This window comes from Triticum dicoccoides, chromosome 2A (genome assembly GCF_002162155.2).
Source record: "Triticum dicoccoides isolate Atlit2015 ecotype Zavitan chromosome 2A, WEW_v2.0, whole genome shotgun sequence".
Lineage (NCBI taxonomy): Eukaryota > Viridiplantae > Streptophyta > Magnoliopsida > Poales > Poaceae > Triticum > Triticum dicoccoides.
The window spans coordinates 30320270-30337574 of NC_041382.1; the positions used below are offsets into that span (position 1 = coordinate 30320270).

The 17305-nt window shown below is 43.2% G+C and overlaps 1 pseudogene; it reads right to left on the reverse strand.

Annotated features, from left to right (window-relative positions):
- Positions 1–1751: 1751 nt before the first annotated feature.
- LOC119357491 overlaps positions 1752–17305 on the reverse strand; it is an 87241-nt pseudogene continuing 71687 nt past the window's right edge.

Below are 17305 nucleotides of genomic sequence, written 5' to 3' on the forward strand. Positions count from 1 at the left end.
TGGGATCCAGACTTTTGAAGCCTGAATTTGGGATTTTCTCACGTGTACCTAGCAGAGCATATATGAACATAAAAAATAAGCTCATTTTGGTTTAGAGAATCATGCAGGTCATTCATATGTTGCTAGCAGACGTCAAAGGATTCATATGCAAAGTAATGGATCCTCAATACCAAAAATATTTTACATTGCACATCGGTACGCTTCTTCTTTGCTTATGTCAAGAATCAGTGCAATGTAAAATTATAAATCAAGGAAATTTTCTAACAAAATGATAAAAGGTATAAGAGTACCACAGGTAACAATATTTTTTTAATAACTGATGTAGTCTAATAATATTGATAAGCTCAATCAAACATGCAGGGAAGGCCAAAAATGAAATGGTACCGGTGTTTCAAGCTATATTGGCCAAAGATATTTAACCATGAAGTTCAAAGACATGTATAATCAAAACAATGCATGCCTAAAGACCATTGTTCTGATGATAATTGATCTGCATGATGATTAGGAGGACATGATCCACAAAATACATATAAAACATGCTGCCGCAATCAAAAAGTTTTAAGGAGCATATACTATGGGAAACTGATGACACAGGTAAAGCGGCAAGCAAGCTATCGTTAGTCCATAGTATTTCTGACTCTCACCAAACATCGGACCACGAATTTAACATAAAATCTGCAACGTAATACCACCAAAGTCAGGTGCCAAAAGAAGCAGATACCAAAAAAACTCCATTGCCCCACACAGGCCCGAGCCCATGGGGGTGCAACCTGTGCGCCGGCACAGGGCCCCCAGTTTTTAGGGGCCTCAGATTTTGTATGCACGGCTAGGCAAAGTCCAATTGGCTGGGTCTTTTATCCTTTGTACACGAGCCTCCTTCCGTCTTTCCTCTGGGTGAAACAGGCCCTGATTGGGACGTGCGCCTCATCCAGCGATCGATCTGCCTTCTCTCCAAAAAAGCGATCGATCTGCCTAAGAAAAATAAAATCCAGCGATCCATTGAGACGAACAAAGCCAATCTATTGATTTTCTCCTCCGGCGGCCGAGTTAAGCTAAATTGCAGGTTATATCCATTCTTCGCTCTCCTCCTTACATCAGGAGAGCAGGACCACGAACGGCAGCGAGGCAGGGAGGACATGAAGGAATGGAAGGTTCAAGCCATCTTCCGATCTCCAATTTCTTAAGCATCATCGCTTTGATAACCGGCGATCACGTGAGGCCTTGATTGTGAGTTGCAATTTACGTCCGCTATTTAGTTCTGCAAAATTCTTCTAGCTATTTATTTTTTTCATCTATTAGGTGTCTCGTATTGCAAGATCCAAGTCATGTCTTTGATTAGAAAACATGAATCTGGTTACCAAAAGCGTAGAAAGAAACAAAAAAAATCAAAGATTTAGTGAGGTAAGGCCCATTTTCGAGTTTGGCACAGGGCCTCGGATTTTGCCGGCTCGGCCCTGGCCCCACAGATATTAAGCTATGTTGCGAACCTCCACCATTGTGAAAGGGTCCTCAAAGGAGTAATCAGTTCCTTTCTTGAAGCTCCAGGGCTTGCCTCCTTCAGGACATGTGCTCCCGAGAAGCAACATTTGGCAGGATCTACTGGCCATCTTGTTAGAAGCTTTCTCCAATTTAGAAGTCGCCTCATCCATCGAGAATGACGTGAAGCTCGGGTTAGCCATGGAGATGGACGCAGTCCTCAGTGCCCTCGCACTCTAGAAGGACTTGAGGAAGGCAACCTCCCCGAGCTCCCCTCAGAATTCTCTGTAAGAGAACACCTTGATGCACGACTTGATGCATTCAGTGGGCTTGGCCAGCTTCCAAAAGTTGAGGTTCAGCCTGGCACTGTCAGCTTCATAATCACATTTTTCGGACTGCAGGAAAAAAGCACTTCAATCACTCACAGTTCAGCTTCAATGAATCATGCTGAGTATATAATACCAATACATGCCATGCAAATTAATACTCCCTCCGTTGCATAATTCTTGTCATGATTGGGGGTTTAGTTCAAATTTGAACTAAAACCATGACAAAAATTATGAAACAGAGGGAGTACCACGTAGTGCTTCATGTTAATTGAAAAGCGGCAGATATTGTGCAGTGAAACAAACATCATAACATGCATACATAAATGTTGGTTCTAATATATGGGAGAGATATGACATGCCAATGCTTTCCATGCATGAAGCTAGACGGAGTACCAACAACAACTAAGGCGGGCCTCATGATTACAGTTCATGCATAACAATTACGAAGTGAGGCAACACATTCGAGCCACAGTGTAGCTCCCCTAACACGTGCAAAATTTACCAAATACATTCTTCAAGAAGAATTTTCATGACACCTTCTTTGTAATTAGTTAATCAGACATAACTGGCTGATAAAATGCGGCATAGAAACACAGCAACAATATGATATTATGGCATGCAACACAGACCTCCAACAAACTGGTGGCAGCAATGTGCAACCCAGTTTCATACCAAATGTCACAACTTACTGAAATTAACATGCAATCCGAGCATTATCATTTGGTACTCTATTCTCCATGGCTAAGAATAAATAGAAGCCTGACCAGAACTTTGTAGTAATTAGTGAGTCGGACATGACTAATTGCAGATGTAGTCTAGTAGCAATGCATTAAGCTGGCATTATGGTAATACCACGCAATTCACCAGCAAACTGTAGGCAGAAATAGGAATGTGCAAGGTAATTATATATAAGTTTCATGAGTCTGAAACAAGCACTGCATGCCACTTGCAACATTCGCAGCAGAAATACAGGTCCTGAAGGGGGAGAATGCCTTCCTAAAGTTGGTGTAGTTGAGTAGAGAAAACCTGATTGCTGATAATAAATGGAACGCTTGGCATTTAAATTACAACTGATTAAAGATGTAACATATCATTTATGTTTGATTAAATAAACATAGGAATCACATTTCACAAGAAAAGAAACCAGAAGCACTCTGATGATCATTGACTGGATAGAGCAATGCAAATCAATGATCATTACTTTCACACATGAAATTAATTAGCAGAAAGTAACAACTACCAGTAGCCAACTACCAAGTAAGAAGTAACACGCATGAAAGATCAGAAATTGATATGATGTATGCACTATGCAGTCTCTCATGTTTGTTATTCGCATATAACAAGTTGTAGAGTATCTCCAAAGATCTCATTCAACTATGCATGTGCTTGCTACCATTGTCGATCGCAACTAAAACATGGTCCGGTCAATCAATGCTGTTGCTGAAGAAATCAAACACATATTCTCCATTGATGAAAATTCTGTAAGATGGGGGCCCTGACAGGTGCATAGTTTACCAAATATAGCCATGATGGAGGTCCTAACCATGTGCATATTTTGTGAAATGTGTTCTTTAAAACAAAATTCCAGATGTGAACCATGAAAAATATCTTGCTATTAAATATTAATTAACCATAAAGAAGGACCTGATATGACACCGTTTAGAGTAATATGATAAACTACACATGCCTCCAAAAAATTGTAGGTAGCAATGTGTTGGTTTGTCATGTGTAAATTCCGTAAGTCCGAAAGGAGCACTGCATGCCACTTACAACATCAACAACATGAATATTGCCAAGTAGTATGATATATGACCACGGTGAGAGATGCTATAACAATAGATTAAGAAGGAAAGCATTGACATCAGGAGAATTGCATAGTACATTATCTACAATTAATTAATCAAAAGCTTAAACCACACCATCTGCAGTGAACAAAATCTGCTGCTACAAATGGAATTCGCTATGAATGTAAGCAAAACATGAAATGGAAAGAAAAATATAGTAATGTACAGTGCCTTCAAATTGGGAAAGCAGCCGAGGAAGGAGAGAACCATCTTTCCATCGGTGTGGTTTCCGAAACGCACATTCAGACTCAGGATCTTGACGCTGGTTGCCATGGTGCTTGGGCTCGCCTTCATCCCGCCCTGCAGGAAAGAACCCAAATTAACAAAAAACAAAAAAAATCTAATATTTAGTCATGGACCTCCATGAGCTGGACATTTTGCTAACTGAACAAAAAATGTTAGAATGCCAACAGGGGATGTATGTACCATGAAGATGCCGTCTCGGATCTCTAGGATGGTGCTCCCCGGTTCCAAGATTCCTAATGCGTGCAGCTTGGGAGCATCACCAATCCTCACCATGGTGGACAAGCCACCGGCATTGCTCCGAAAATCCTCCAGGATGAGCCACTCGAGGCGAGGAGCCTTTACCATCGCGATGTCCTCCAGGACGGAGCCGCAAATTTGGACGCACCGGAGGCTGTGGCCGACGAGGCGAAGGTGAAACCCCTTGTTGCATCCATGGATGTTGAGGGTCTCCGGGACGGGGCTCTTGGTGACGACCAAGTCGATGTCCCCGTCTTCCATGACGACGCTGCAGATGCCGAGCTCCCGGAGATGGGGGAAGGAGGTGTGGCGCAGCAACCTGGCCACGTCCGGGAACTTCCAGAGGCTGATGTAGAGGCAGGTGAGGGTGGTGACGGTGAAGAGCGCCACCGGGAGGGGCACGTCTGATAAGTCTCCGTCGTATCTATAATTTTTGATTGTTGCATGCCAATATTATATCACTTTCACATACTTTTGGCAACTTTTTATATGATTTATTGGACTAACCTATTGATCTAGTGTCCAGTGCCAGTCCTGTTTTCTGTATGTTTTTTGTATTGCAGAGTATCCATATCAAACGAGGTCCAAATGCAATAGAATTTCATAGAGAATTATTTTGAAATATATGTGATTTTTGGGAGTTGGAATCACCGGACGGAGGCCCGTGGTGGGCACAACCCACCAGGGCGCGCCAGAGGAGCCAGGCGTGCCGTGGTGGGTTGTTCTCACCTCGTACGTCAGTTGGACCTCTACTTCGGGCGCAAGGAAGCTTATATCCGGAAAAAATCGTGTTAAAAGCTCAGCGCAATCGGAGTTACAAATCTCCGGGAATATAAGAAACGGTTTTCGGCTAGATCTGGGGAACGCGAAACATAAGAGAACGGAGGGGGAGATCCGATCTTGGAGGGGATCCCGCCCCTCCGCCATGCTACCTCTTGAGCATGCGTTGGTTTTCCCCGAAGAGGAAGGGATGATGCAGCAAAGTAGTGTAAGTATTTCCCTCAGTTTTTGAGAACCAAGGTATCAATCCAGTAGGAGGCTACGCGTTAGTCCCTCATACCTGCACAAAACAGATAAATCCTCGCAACCAACGCAAATAGGGGTTGTCAATCCCTACTCGGCCACTTACGAGAGTGAGATCTGATAGATATGATAAGATAATATTTTTGGTATTTTTATGGTAAAGATGCAAAGTAAAATAAAAACAAAGTAAAAGCAAAAGGAAATAACTAAGTATTGATAGATTAATATGATGAAGATAGACCCGGGGGCCATAGGTTTCACTTGTGGATTCTCTCGAGAGCATACATATTCTATGGTGGGTAAATAAATTACTGTTGAGGAATTGACAGAATTGAGCATAGTTGTGAGAATATCTAGGTATGATCATGTATATAGGCATCATGTCCGAGACAAGTAGACCGACTCCTGCCTGCATCTACTACTATTACTCCACTCATCGACCGCTATCCAGCATGCATCTAGAGTATTAAGTTAATGAAAACAAAGTAATGCCTTAAGCAAGATGACATGACGTAGACGGATAAACTCATGCAATATGATGAAAATCCCATCTTGTTATCCTCAATGGCAAAAATACAATACGTGCCTTGCTGCCCCTACTGTCACTGGGAAAGGACACCCCAAGATTGAACCCAAAGCTAAGCACTTCTGCCATTGCAAGAAAGATCAATCTAGTAGGCCAAACCAAACTGATAATTTGAAGAGACTTACAAAGATAACCAATCATAGATAAAAGAATTCAGAGAAGATTCAAATATTGTTCATAGAGAGACTTGATCATAAACCCACAATTCATCGGTCTCAACAAACACACCGCAAAAAGAAGATTACATCGAATAGATCTCCACAAGAGAGGGGGAGAACTTTGTATTGAGATCCAAAAAGAGAGAAGAAACCATCAAGCTACTAACTACGGACCCATAGGTCTGAAGTAAACTACTCACACTTCATCAGAGGGGCTATGGTGTTGATGTACAAGCCATCCGTGATCGATTCCCCCTCCAGCGGAGCTCCGGAACAGGCCCCAAGATGGGATCTCGTGGATACAAAAAGTTGCGGCGGTGGAATTATGGTTTTGGCTCCGTATCTGATTGTTTGGGCGTATGTAGGTATATATAGGAGGAAGGAGTACGTCGGTGGAGGAACAAGGGGCCCACGAGGATGGAGGGTGCGCCTGGTGGGGGTGGGCGCGCCCCCCTACCTCGTGGCTTCCTCTTTTGTGTCTTGACGTAGGGTCCAAGTCTCCTGGGTTTTGTTCGTTGAGAAAATCACGTTCCCGAAGGTTTCATTCCTTTTGGACTCCGTTTGATATTCCTTTTCTTCGAAACCCTAAAACAGGCAAAAAATAGCAATTCTAGGCTGGGCCTCTGATTAATAGGTTAGTCCCAAAAATAATATAAAAGTGGATAATAAAGCCCAATAATGTCCAAAACAGTAATAATATGGCATGAAGCAATCAAAAATTATAGATACGTTGGAGACGTATCAAGCATCCCCAAGCTTAATTCCTGCTCATCCTCGAGTAGGTAAATGATAAAAACAGAATTTTTGATGCGGAGTGCTACTTGGCATAATTTCAATCTAATTCTTCTTAATTGTGATATGAATATTTGTTGGGGAACGTAGTAATAATTCAAAATTTCCCTACATGTCACCAAGATCAATCTAGGAGATGCTAGCAACGAGAGAGAGAGGGAGTGCATCTTCATACACTTGAAGATCGCTAAGCGGAAGCGTTACAAAGAACGCGGTTGATGGAGTTGTACTCGTGGCAATTCAAATCGTGGAAGATCCGATCTAGCGCCAAACGGACGACGCCTCTGCGTTCAACACACATACAGCCCGGGGACGTCTCCTCCTTCTTGATCCAGCAAGGGGAGAGGAGAAGTTGAGGGAGAACTCCAGCAACACGACGGCATGGTGGCGTTGGAGCTCGTGGTTCTCCGGCAGGGCTTCGCCAAGCACTGCGGAAGAGGAGGAGGAGTTGGAGGAGGAGAGGGCTGCGCCAGGGAAGGGGGTGCGGCTGCCCTCTCTCTCCCTCACTATATATAGGGGGAAGGGGTGGAGGAGGTGCCCTAGGGTTCCCCAGGGGAGGGGTGGCGGCCACAGGGGAAACCCTAGATGGGTTTGGGCGCCCCCACCCCTAGGAAACTTGCCCCCCAAGCCAAGAGGGGTGGCTGCCCTAGGGGAGGCGCCCCCACCTCTCCACGTTACGTGAGATGGGGTGGGAGGGGCGCACAACCCCTTAGTGGGCTGATGTGCCCCCTACCCTTGGCCCATAAGGCCCCCCAATGCTTGTCGGGGCCTCCAAAACACCTTTCGGTCACGCTGGTCGTCACCCGGTACTCCCAGAACAATTCCGGACTCCAATAACCTTCGTCCAATATATTGATCTTCACCTCCGGACCATTCCGGAGTTCCTCGTCACGTCCTGGATCTCATCCGGGACTCCGAACAACCTTCGGTAACCACATACTATTTCCCATAACAAATCTAGTGTCACCGAACCTTAAGTGTGTAGACCCTACGGGTTCGGGAACCATGCAGACATGACCGACACATCTCTCCGACCAATAACCAATAGCGGGATCTGAATACCCATATTGTCTCCCACATGTTCCACGGTGATCTCATCGGATGAACCACGATGTTAAGGATTCAATCAATCCCGTATACAATTCCCTTTGTCTATCGGTATGTTACTTGCCCAAGATTCGATTGTCGGTATACCCATACCTCGTTCAATCTCATTATCGGCAAGTCTCTTTACTCGTTCCGTAACGCATGATCCCATGGCTAACTCCTTAGCCACATAGAGCTCATTATGATGATGCATTACCGAGTGGGCCCAGAGATACCTCTCCGTCATACGGAGTGACAAATCCCAGTCTCGATTCGTGCCAACCCAACAGACACTTTCGGAGATACCTGTAGTGCACCTTTATAGCCACCCAGTTACATTGTGACATTTGGTACACCCAAAGCATTGCTACGGTATCCGGGAGTTGCACAATCTCATGGTCTAAGGAAATGATACTTGACATTAGAAAAGCTTTAGCAAACGAACTACACGATCTTGTGCTATGCTTAGGATTGGGTCTTGTCCATCACATCATTCTCCTAATGATGTGATGCCGTTATCAATGACATCCAATGTCCATGGTCAGGAAACCATGACCATCTATTGATCAACGAGCTAGTCAACTAGAGGCTTACTAGGGACATGTTGTGGTCTATGTATTCACACATGTATTACGGTTTCTGGGTAATACAATTATAGCATGAACAATAGACAATTATCGTGAACAAGGAAATGCAATAATAACCATTTTATTATTGCCTATAGGGCATATTTCCAACAGTCTCCCACTTGCACTAGAGTCAATAATCTAGTTCACATCACAATGTGATTGTAATGAATCCAACACCCATGGGGTTTGTTCATATCTCGCTTGTGAGAGAGGTTTATTAGTCAATGGGTCTGAACCTTTTAGATCCATGTGTGCTTTAGAAATCTGTCTGTCATCTTGTAGATGCAGCTACCACGCGCTACTTGGAGCTATTCCAAATAACCGCTCTACTATACGAATCCGGTTTACTCCTCAGAGTCATCCGGATTAATGTCAAAGTTTGCATCGACGTAACCCTTTACGACGAACTCTTTTACCACCTCCATAATCGAGAAAATTCCTTAGTCCACTAGTTACTAAGGATAAGTTCGACCGATGTCATGTGATCCATTCCTGGATCACTCTTGTACCCCTTGACTGACTCATGGCAAGGCACACTTCAGGTGCGGTACACAACATAGCATACTGTAGAGCCTACGTCTAAAGCATAGGGGACGACCTTCGTCCTTTCTCTCTCTTCTACCATGGTTAGGTCTTGAATCTTACTCAATGCTCACAGCTTGTAACACAGCCAAGAACTCCTTCTTTGTTGATCTATTTTGAACTCCTTCAAAGTCTTGTCACGGTATGCATTCATTTGAAAGTACTATTAAGCGTTTTGATCTATCCTTATAGATCTTGATGCTCAATGTTCAAGTAGCTTAATCCAGGTTTTCCATTGAAAAACACTTTTCAAATAACCTTGTATGCTTTCCAGAAATTCTACATCATTTCTGATCAACAAGATGTTAACAACATATACTCATCAAAAATTCTATAGTGCTCCCACTCACTTCTTTGGAAATACAAGTTTCTCATAAACTTTGTATAAACCCAAAATCTTTGATCATTTGATCGAAGCATACATTCCCACTCCGAGATGCTTACTCCAGTCCTTAGAAGGATTGCTGGAGCTTTGCATACTTGTTAGCATCTTTCAGGATTGACAAAACCTTCTGGTTGTATCACATACAACCTTTCCTCAAGAAAATTGTCGAGGAAACAATGTTTTGACATCCTATCTGCAAGATTTCATAAATAATGCAGTAACTGCTAACATCATTCCAACAGGCTCTTAGCATCATTATGAGTGAGAAAGTCTCATCGTTGTCAACTCCTTGAACTTGTCAAAAAACATCTTAACGACAAGTCGAGCTTTCTTAATGGTGACACTTACCACCATTGTCCGTCTTCCTTTTAAAATCCATCTGCACCCAACAACCTTACGAGCATCAAGTAGTTCTTCCAAAGTCTATACTTTGTTTTTATACATGGATCCTCTCTCGGATTTTATGGCCTCGAGCCATTCATCGGAATCCGGGCCCACCATCGATTCTCCATTGCTCGTAGGTTCGTTGTTGTCTAGCAACATGACGTCCAAGACAGGATTACGTGCCACTCTGAAGTAGTACGCATCCTACTCGACCATGAGGATTGGTAGTGACTTGATCCGAAGTTTCATGATCATATCATAAGCTTCCACTTCAAGTGGTGTAGGTGCCACAGGAACAACTTCCTGTGCCCTGCTACACACTAGTTGAAGTGACGGTTCAATAACCTCATCAAGTCTCCATCATCCTCCCACTCAATTCTTTCGAGAGAAACTTCTCCTCGAGAAAGGACCCGTTTCTAGAAACAATCACTTTTGCTTTCGGATCTGAAATAGGAGGTATACCCAACTGTTTTGGGTATTCTATGAAGATGCATTTATCCGCTTTGGGTTCGAGCTTATCAGCCTGAAACTTTTTCACATAAGTGTCGCAGCCCAAACTTTTAAGAAACGACAACTTAGGTTTTTCTAAACCATAGTTCATACGGTGTCGTCTCAACGGAATTGCGTGGTGCCCTATTTAAAGTGAATGCGGTTGTCTCTAATGCCTAACCCATAAACGATAGTGGTAATTCGATAAGAGACATCATGGTATGCACCATATCCAATAGGGTGCAGTTATGATGTTCGGATACACCATCACACTATGGTGTTCCAGGCGGTATTAGTTGTGAAACAATTTCCACAATGTCTTAATTGTGTGCCAAACTCATAACTCAGATATTCATCTCTATGATCATATCATAGACATTTTATCCTCTTGTCACGACGATCTTCAACTTCACTCTGAAATTACTTAAACCTTTCAATAATTCAGACTTGTGTTTCATCAAGTAAATATACTCAGCATCTACTCAAATCATCTGTGAAGTAAGAACATAACGATATCCTCTGCGTGCCTCATCACTCATTGGACTGCACACATCAAAATGCATTACTTCCAACAAGTTGCTTTCTTGTTCCATCTTACTGAAAACGAGGTCTTTCAGTCATCTTGCCCATGTGGTATGATTTGCATGTCTCAAGTGATTCAAAATCAAGTGAGTCCAAACAATCCATCTGTATGGAGTTTCTTCATGCATATCTACCAATAGACATGGTTCGCATGTCTCAATCTTTTCAAAAACGAGTGAGTCCAAAGATCCATCAACATGGAGCTTCTTCATGCGTTTTATACCAACATGACTCAAATGGCAGTGCCACAAGTATGTGGTACTATCATTACTATTTTATATCTTTTGGCATGAACATGTGTATCACTACGATCAAGATTTAATAAACCATTCATTTTAGGTGCAAGACCATTGAAGGTATTATTCAAATAAATAGAGTAACCATTATTCTCCTTAAATGAATAACCGTATGGCGATAAACATAATCCAATCATGTATATGCTCAACGCAAACACCAAATAACAATTATTTCAGTTTAACACCAATCCCGATGGTAGAGGGAGCGTGCGATGTTTGATCACATCAACCTTGGAAACACTTCCAACACATATCGTCATCTCACCTTTAGCTAGTCTCCATAGCCTTTTATTTCGAGTTACTAACACTTAGCAACCAAACCGGTATTTATTACCCTGGTGCTACTAGGAGTACTAGTAAAGTACACAATAATATAACGTATATTCAAAATACATCTGTCGACCTTGCCAGCCTTTTCATCTACCAAGTATCTAGGGTAGTTGTGCTTCAGTGACCGTTCCACTCATTACAGAAGCACTTAGTCTCGGGTTTGGGTTCAACCTTGGGTTTCTTCACTAGAGCAGCAACTGATTTGCCATTTCATGAAGTATCCCTTCTTTCCCTTGCCCTTCTTGAAACTAGTGGTTTAACCATCAACAATTGATGCTCCTACTTGATTTCTATTTTCACAGTGTCAAACATTGCGAGTTGCTCAAGGATCATCATGTCTATCCATGATATGTTATAGTTCATCACAAAGCTCTAATAGCTTGGTGGAAGTGACTATGGAGAACCATCACTATCTCATTTGAAAGATTAACTCGCACTCGATTCAAGCGATTGTAGTACTTAGACAATCTGAGCACATGCTCAATGATTGAGCTTTTCTCCCTTAGTTTGCAGGCTTAAGAAACTTGTCAGAGGTCTCATACCTCTTGACGTGGGCACTAGTCTGAAATCCCAATTTCAATCTTTGGAACATCTCATATGTTCTGCGACGTTTCAAAAGCGTCTTTGGTGCCACAATTCTAAACCATTAGGATTACGCACTGAACTATCACGTAGTCATCAAAACGTGTATATCAGATGTTTCCCAACATCTACAGAGACGCTCGAGGTTCAGCACACTGAGCGGTGCATTAAGGACATAATCCTTCTGTGCAGTAATGAGGACAATCCTCAGTTTACGGACGCAGTCTGCATAATTGCTACTATCAACTCTCAACTAAATTTTCTCTAGGAACATATCTAAAACAATAGAACCAAAGCGTGAGCTATGACATAATTTGCAAAGACCTTTTGACTATGTTCATGATAATTAAGTTCATCTAATCAAATTATTTAATGAACTCCCACTTGGACATCCCTCTAGTCATCTAAGTGATACATGATCCGAGTCAACTAGGACGTGTCCGATCATCACGTGAGACGGACTAGTCATCATCGGTGAACATCTTCATGTTGATCGTATCTTCTATACGACTCATGTTCGACCTTTCGGTCTTTCGTGTTCCTGTTGGGTTTCGTAGTAATTTCAAAAAAATTCCTACGCACACGCAAGATCATGTGATGCATAGCAACAAGGGGAGAGTGTGATCTACATACCTAGTATATCGACAACGGAAGCATTTGGTTGATGTAGTCGTACATCTTCACGATCCGACCGATCAAGCACCGAAACTACGGCACCTCCGAGTTCGAGCACACGTTCAGCTCGATGACGATCCCCGCACTCCGATCCAGCAAAGTGTCGGGGAAGAGTTCCGTCAGCACGACGGCGTGGTGACGATCTTGATGTACTACAGCAGCAGGGCTTCGCCTAAACTCCGCTACAGTATTATCGAGGACTATGGTGGCTGGGGGCGCCGCACACGGCTAAGGAATAGATTACGTGGATCAACTTGTGTGTTTCTGGGGTGCCCCTGCCTCCTTATATAAAGGACTAGAGGGGGGGAGGCTGGCCGGCCAAGGGTGGCGCGCCAGGAGAGTCCTACTCCCACTGGGAGTAGGATCCCCTCCCCCCAATCCTAGTTGGAATAGGATTCGCGGAGGGGGAAAAGAGAGAGGGGGGCCGGCCACCTCTCCTTGTCCTAATAGGACTAGGGGAGGGAGGGAGGCGCGCATCCCATCTTGGGCAGCCCCTTCTCTTTTCCACTAAGGCCCACTAAGGCCCATATAACTCCCGGGGGGTTCCGGTAACCTCCCGGTACTCCGGAAAAATCCCGATTTCACCCGGAACACTTCTGATATCCCAACATAGGCTTCCAATATATCAATCTTTATGTCTCGACCATTTCGAGACTCCTCGTCATGTCCGTGATCACATCCGGGACTCCGAACAACCTTCGGTACATCAAAATGCATAAACTCATAATATAACTGTCATCGTAACCTTAAGCGTGCGGACCCTACGGGTTCGAGAACAATGTAGACATGACCGAGACACGTCTCCAGTCAATAACCAATAGCGGGACCTGGATGCCCATATTGGCTCCTACATATTCTACGAAGATCTTTATCGGTCAGACCGCATAACAACATACGTCGTTCCCTTTGTCATCAGTATGTTACTTGCCCGAGATTCAATCGTTGGTATCCCATACCTAGTTCAATCTCGTTGCCGGCAAGTCTCTTTACTCGTTCTGTAATACATCATCCGCAACTAACTCATTTAGTTGTAATGCTTGCAAGGCTTAAGTGATGTGCATTACCGAGAGGGCCCAGAGATACCTCTCCGATAATCGGAGTGACAAAACCTAATCCCGAAATACGCCAACCCAACATGTACCTTTGGAGACACCTGTAGTACTCCTTTATAATCACCCAGTTACGTTGTGACGTTTGGTAGCACCCAAAGTGTTCCTCCGGTAAACGGGAGTTGCATAATCTCATAGTTACAGGAACATGTATAAGTCATGAAGAAAGCAATAGCAACACACTAATCGATCGGGTGCTAAGCTAATGGAATGGGTCATGTCAATCAGATCATTCACTTAATGATGTGATCCCGTTAATCAAATAACAACTCATTGTTTATGGTTAGGAAACATAACCATCTTTGATTAATGAGCTAGTCAAGTAGAGGCATACTAGTGACACTTTGTTTGTCTATGTATTCACACATGTATTATGTTTCCGATTAATACAATTTTAGCATGAATAATAAAGATTTATCATGATTATAAGGAAATAAATAATAACTTTATTATTGCCTCTAGGGCATATTTCTTTCAGTCTCCACTTGCACTAGAGTCAATAATCTAGATTACACAGTAATGATTCTAACACCCATGGAGCCTTGGTGCTGATCATGTTTTGCTTGTGGAAGAGGCTTAGTCAACGGGTCTGCAATATTCAGATCCGTATGTATCTTGCAAATCTCTATGTCTCCCACCTGGACTAGATTCCGGATGGAATTGAAGCGTCTCTTGATGTGCTTGGTTCTCTTATGAAATTTGGATTCCTTTGCCAAGGCAATTGCACCAGTATTGTCACAGAAGATTTTCATTGGACCCGATGCACTAGGTATGACACCTAGATCGGATATGAACTCCTTCATCCAGACTCCTTCATTTGCTGCTTCCGAAGCAGCTATGTACTCCACTTCACATGTAGATCCCGCTACAACGCTTTGTTTAGAACTGCACCAACTTACAGCCCCACCGTTTAATGTAAACACGTATCCGGTTTGCGATTTAGAATCGTCCGGATCAGTGTCAAAGCTTGCATCAACGTAACCTTTTACGACGAGCTCTTTGTCACCTCCATATACGAGAAGCATATCCATAGTCCTTTTCAGGTATTTCAGGATGTTCTTGACCGCTGTCCAGTGATCCACTCCTGGATTACTTTGGTACCTCCCTGCTAGACTTATAGCAAGGCACACATCAGGTCTGGTACACAGCATTGCATACATGATAGATCCTATCGCTGATGCATAGGGAACATCTTTCATATTCTCTCTATCTTCTGCAGTGGTCGGGCATTGAGTCTTACTCAATTTCACACCTTGTAACACAGGCAAGAATCCTTTCTTTGCTTGATCCATTTTGAACTTCTTCAAAATTTTGTCAAGGTATGTTGTTTGTGAAAGTCCAGTTAAGCGTTTTGATCTATCTCTATAGATCTTAATGCCTAATATGTAAGCAGCTTCACCGAGGTCTTTCATTGAAAAACTCTTATTCAAGTATCCCTTTATGCTATCCAGAAATTCTATATCATTTCCAATTAATAATATGTCATCCGCATATAATATCAGAAATGCTACAGAGCTCCCACTCACTTTCTTGTAAATACAGGCTTCTCCAAAAGTTTGTATAAAACCAAATGCTTTGATCACACTATCAAAACGTTTATTCCAACTCCGAGAGGCTTGCACCAGTCCATAAATGGATCGCTGGAGCTTGCACACTTTGTTAGCTCCCTTTGGATTGACAAAACCTTCTGGTTGCATCATATACAACTCTTCTTCCAGAAATCCATTCAGGAATGCAGTTTTGACATCCATCTCCCAAATTTCATAATCATAAAATGCGGCAATTGCTAACATGATTCGGACAGACTTAAGCATCACTACGGGTGAGAAGGTCTCATCGTAGTCAATCCCTTGAACTTGCCGAAAACCTTTTGCGACAAGTCGAGCTTTGTAGACGGTAATATTACGGTCAGTGTCAGTCTTCTTCTTGAAGATCCATTTATTCTCAATTGCTTGCCGATCATCGGGCAAGTCAACCAAAGTCCATACTTTGTTCTCATACATGGATCCCATCTCAGATTTCATGGCTTCAAGCCACTTTGCGGAATCTGGGCTCACCATCGCTTCTTCATAGTTCGTAGGTTCATCATGATCTAGTAGCATGACTTCTAGAACGGGATTACCGTACCACTCTGGTGCGGATCTTACTCTGGTTGATCTACGAGGTTCAGTAGTATCTTGTTCTGAAGTTTCATGATCATCATCATTAGCTTCCTCACTAACTGGTGTAGGTGTCACAGAAACAGTTTTCTGTGATGCACTACTTTCCAATAAGGGAGCAGGTACAGTTACCTCGTCAAGTTCTACTTTCCTCCCACTCACTTCTTTCGAGAGAAACTCCTTCTCCAGAAAGTTTCCGAATTTAGCAACAAAAGTCTTGCCTTCGGATCTGTGATAGAAGGTGTATCCAATAGTTTCCTTTGGATATCCTATGAAGACACATTTCTCCGATTTGGGTTCGAGCTTATCAGGTTGAAGCCTTTTCACATAAGCATCGCAGCCCCAAACTTTCAGAAACGACAAATTTGGTTTCTTGCCAAACCACAGTTCATAAGGCGTCGTCTCAACAGATTTTGATGGTGCCCTATTTAACGTGAATGCGGCTGTCTCTAGAGCGTACCCCCAAAACGATAGCGGTAAATTAGTAAGAGACATCATAGATCACACCATATCTAGTAAAGTACGATTACGACGTTTGGACACACCATTACGCTGTGGTGTTCCAGGTGGCGTGAGTTGCGAAACTATTCCACAATTTTTCAAATGTACACCAAACTCGTAACTCAAATATTCTCCTCCACGATCAGATCGTAGAAACTTTATTTTCTTGTTACGATGATTTTCAACTTCACTCTGAAATTCTTTGAACTTTTCAAATGTTTCAGACTTATGTTTCATTAAGTAGATTGTCAGGACCCCGACTCGATGTCACATCGGTCTAGTCGGTAACACCTCATATCACTTTGCGGCCTCACGCACGGTATCCCCACGGGTGTCGCCTTACCTTTGCCCGGGACCGTTTGCGCCTTTTGGCTCACGTATATGATAGTGTCGCTAGCATCCATATGATAAAGAGCCCGGGCTGACATGACTAGTCGTAAACCCAAAGTGGCACAGACTTATAGGGACAGGCATCCATGACCCAGCTTCGAACGTGTCGGTCATCAGCAAGTGGGTCCGGGCTGTAGCACTGGGCTAGCAGGACTCCGGTAAACCGGGCTGTAGCGGGCTAACAGGACTCCGGTACTCAAAGCGTGACATTTCCCCGAAGGGACAGACACAGGAACGAAGAAGGACACATGCCGGCCAGCCTAAGTGTTCCAGAGCAGTAGCAAGCTACCATGGCTCAGCGGTAACACTAGGAGACATTTCCCGGTAAGAGAGGCTACTAAAGATAAACAACTAGATAGTCAGATCCCACACATACCAAGCATTTCAATCATACACACAATATGCTCGATATGTGCAAATACAACGAAGCATCAC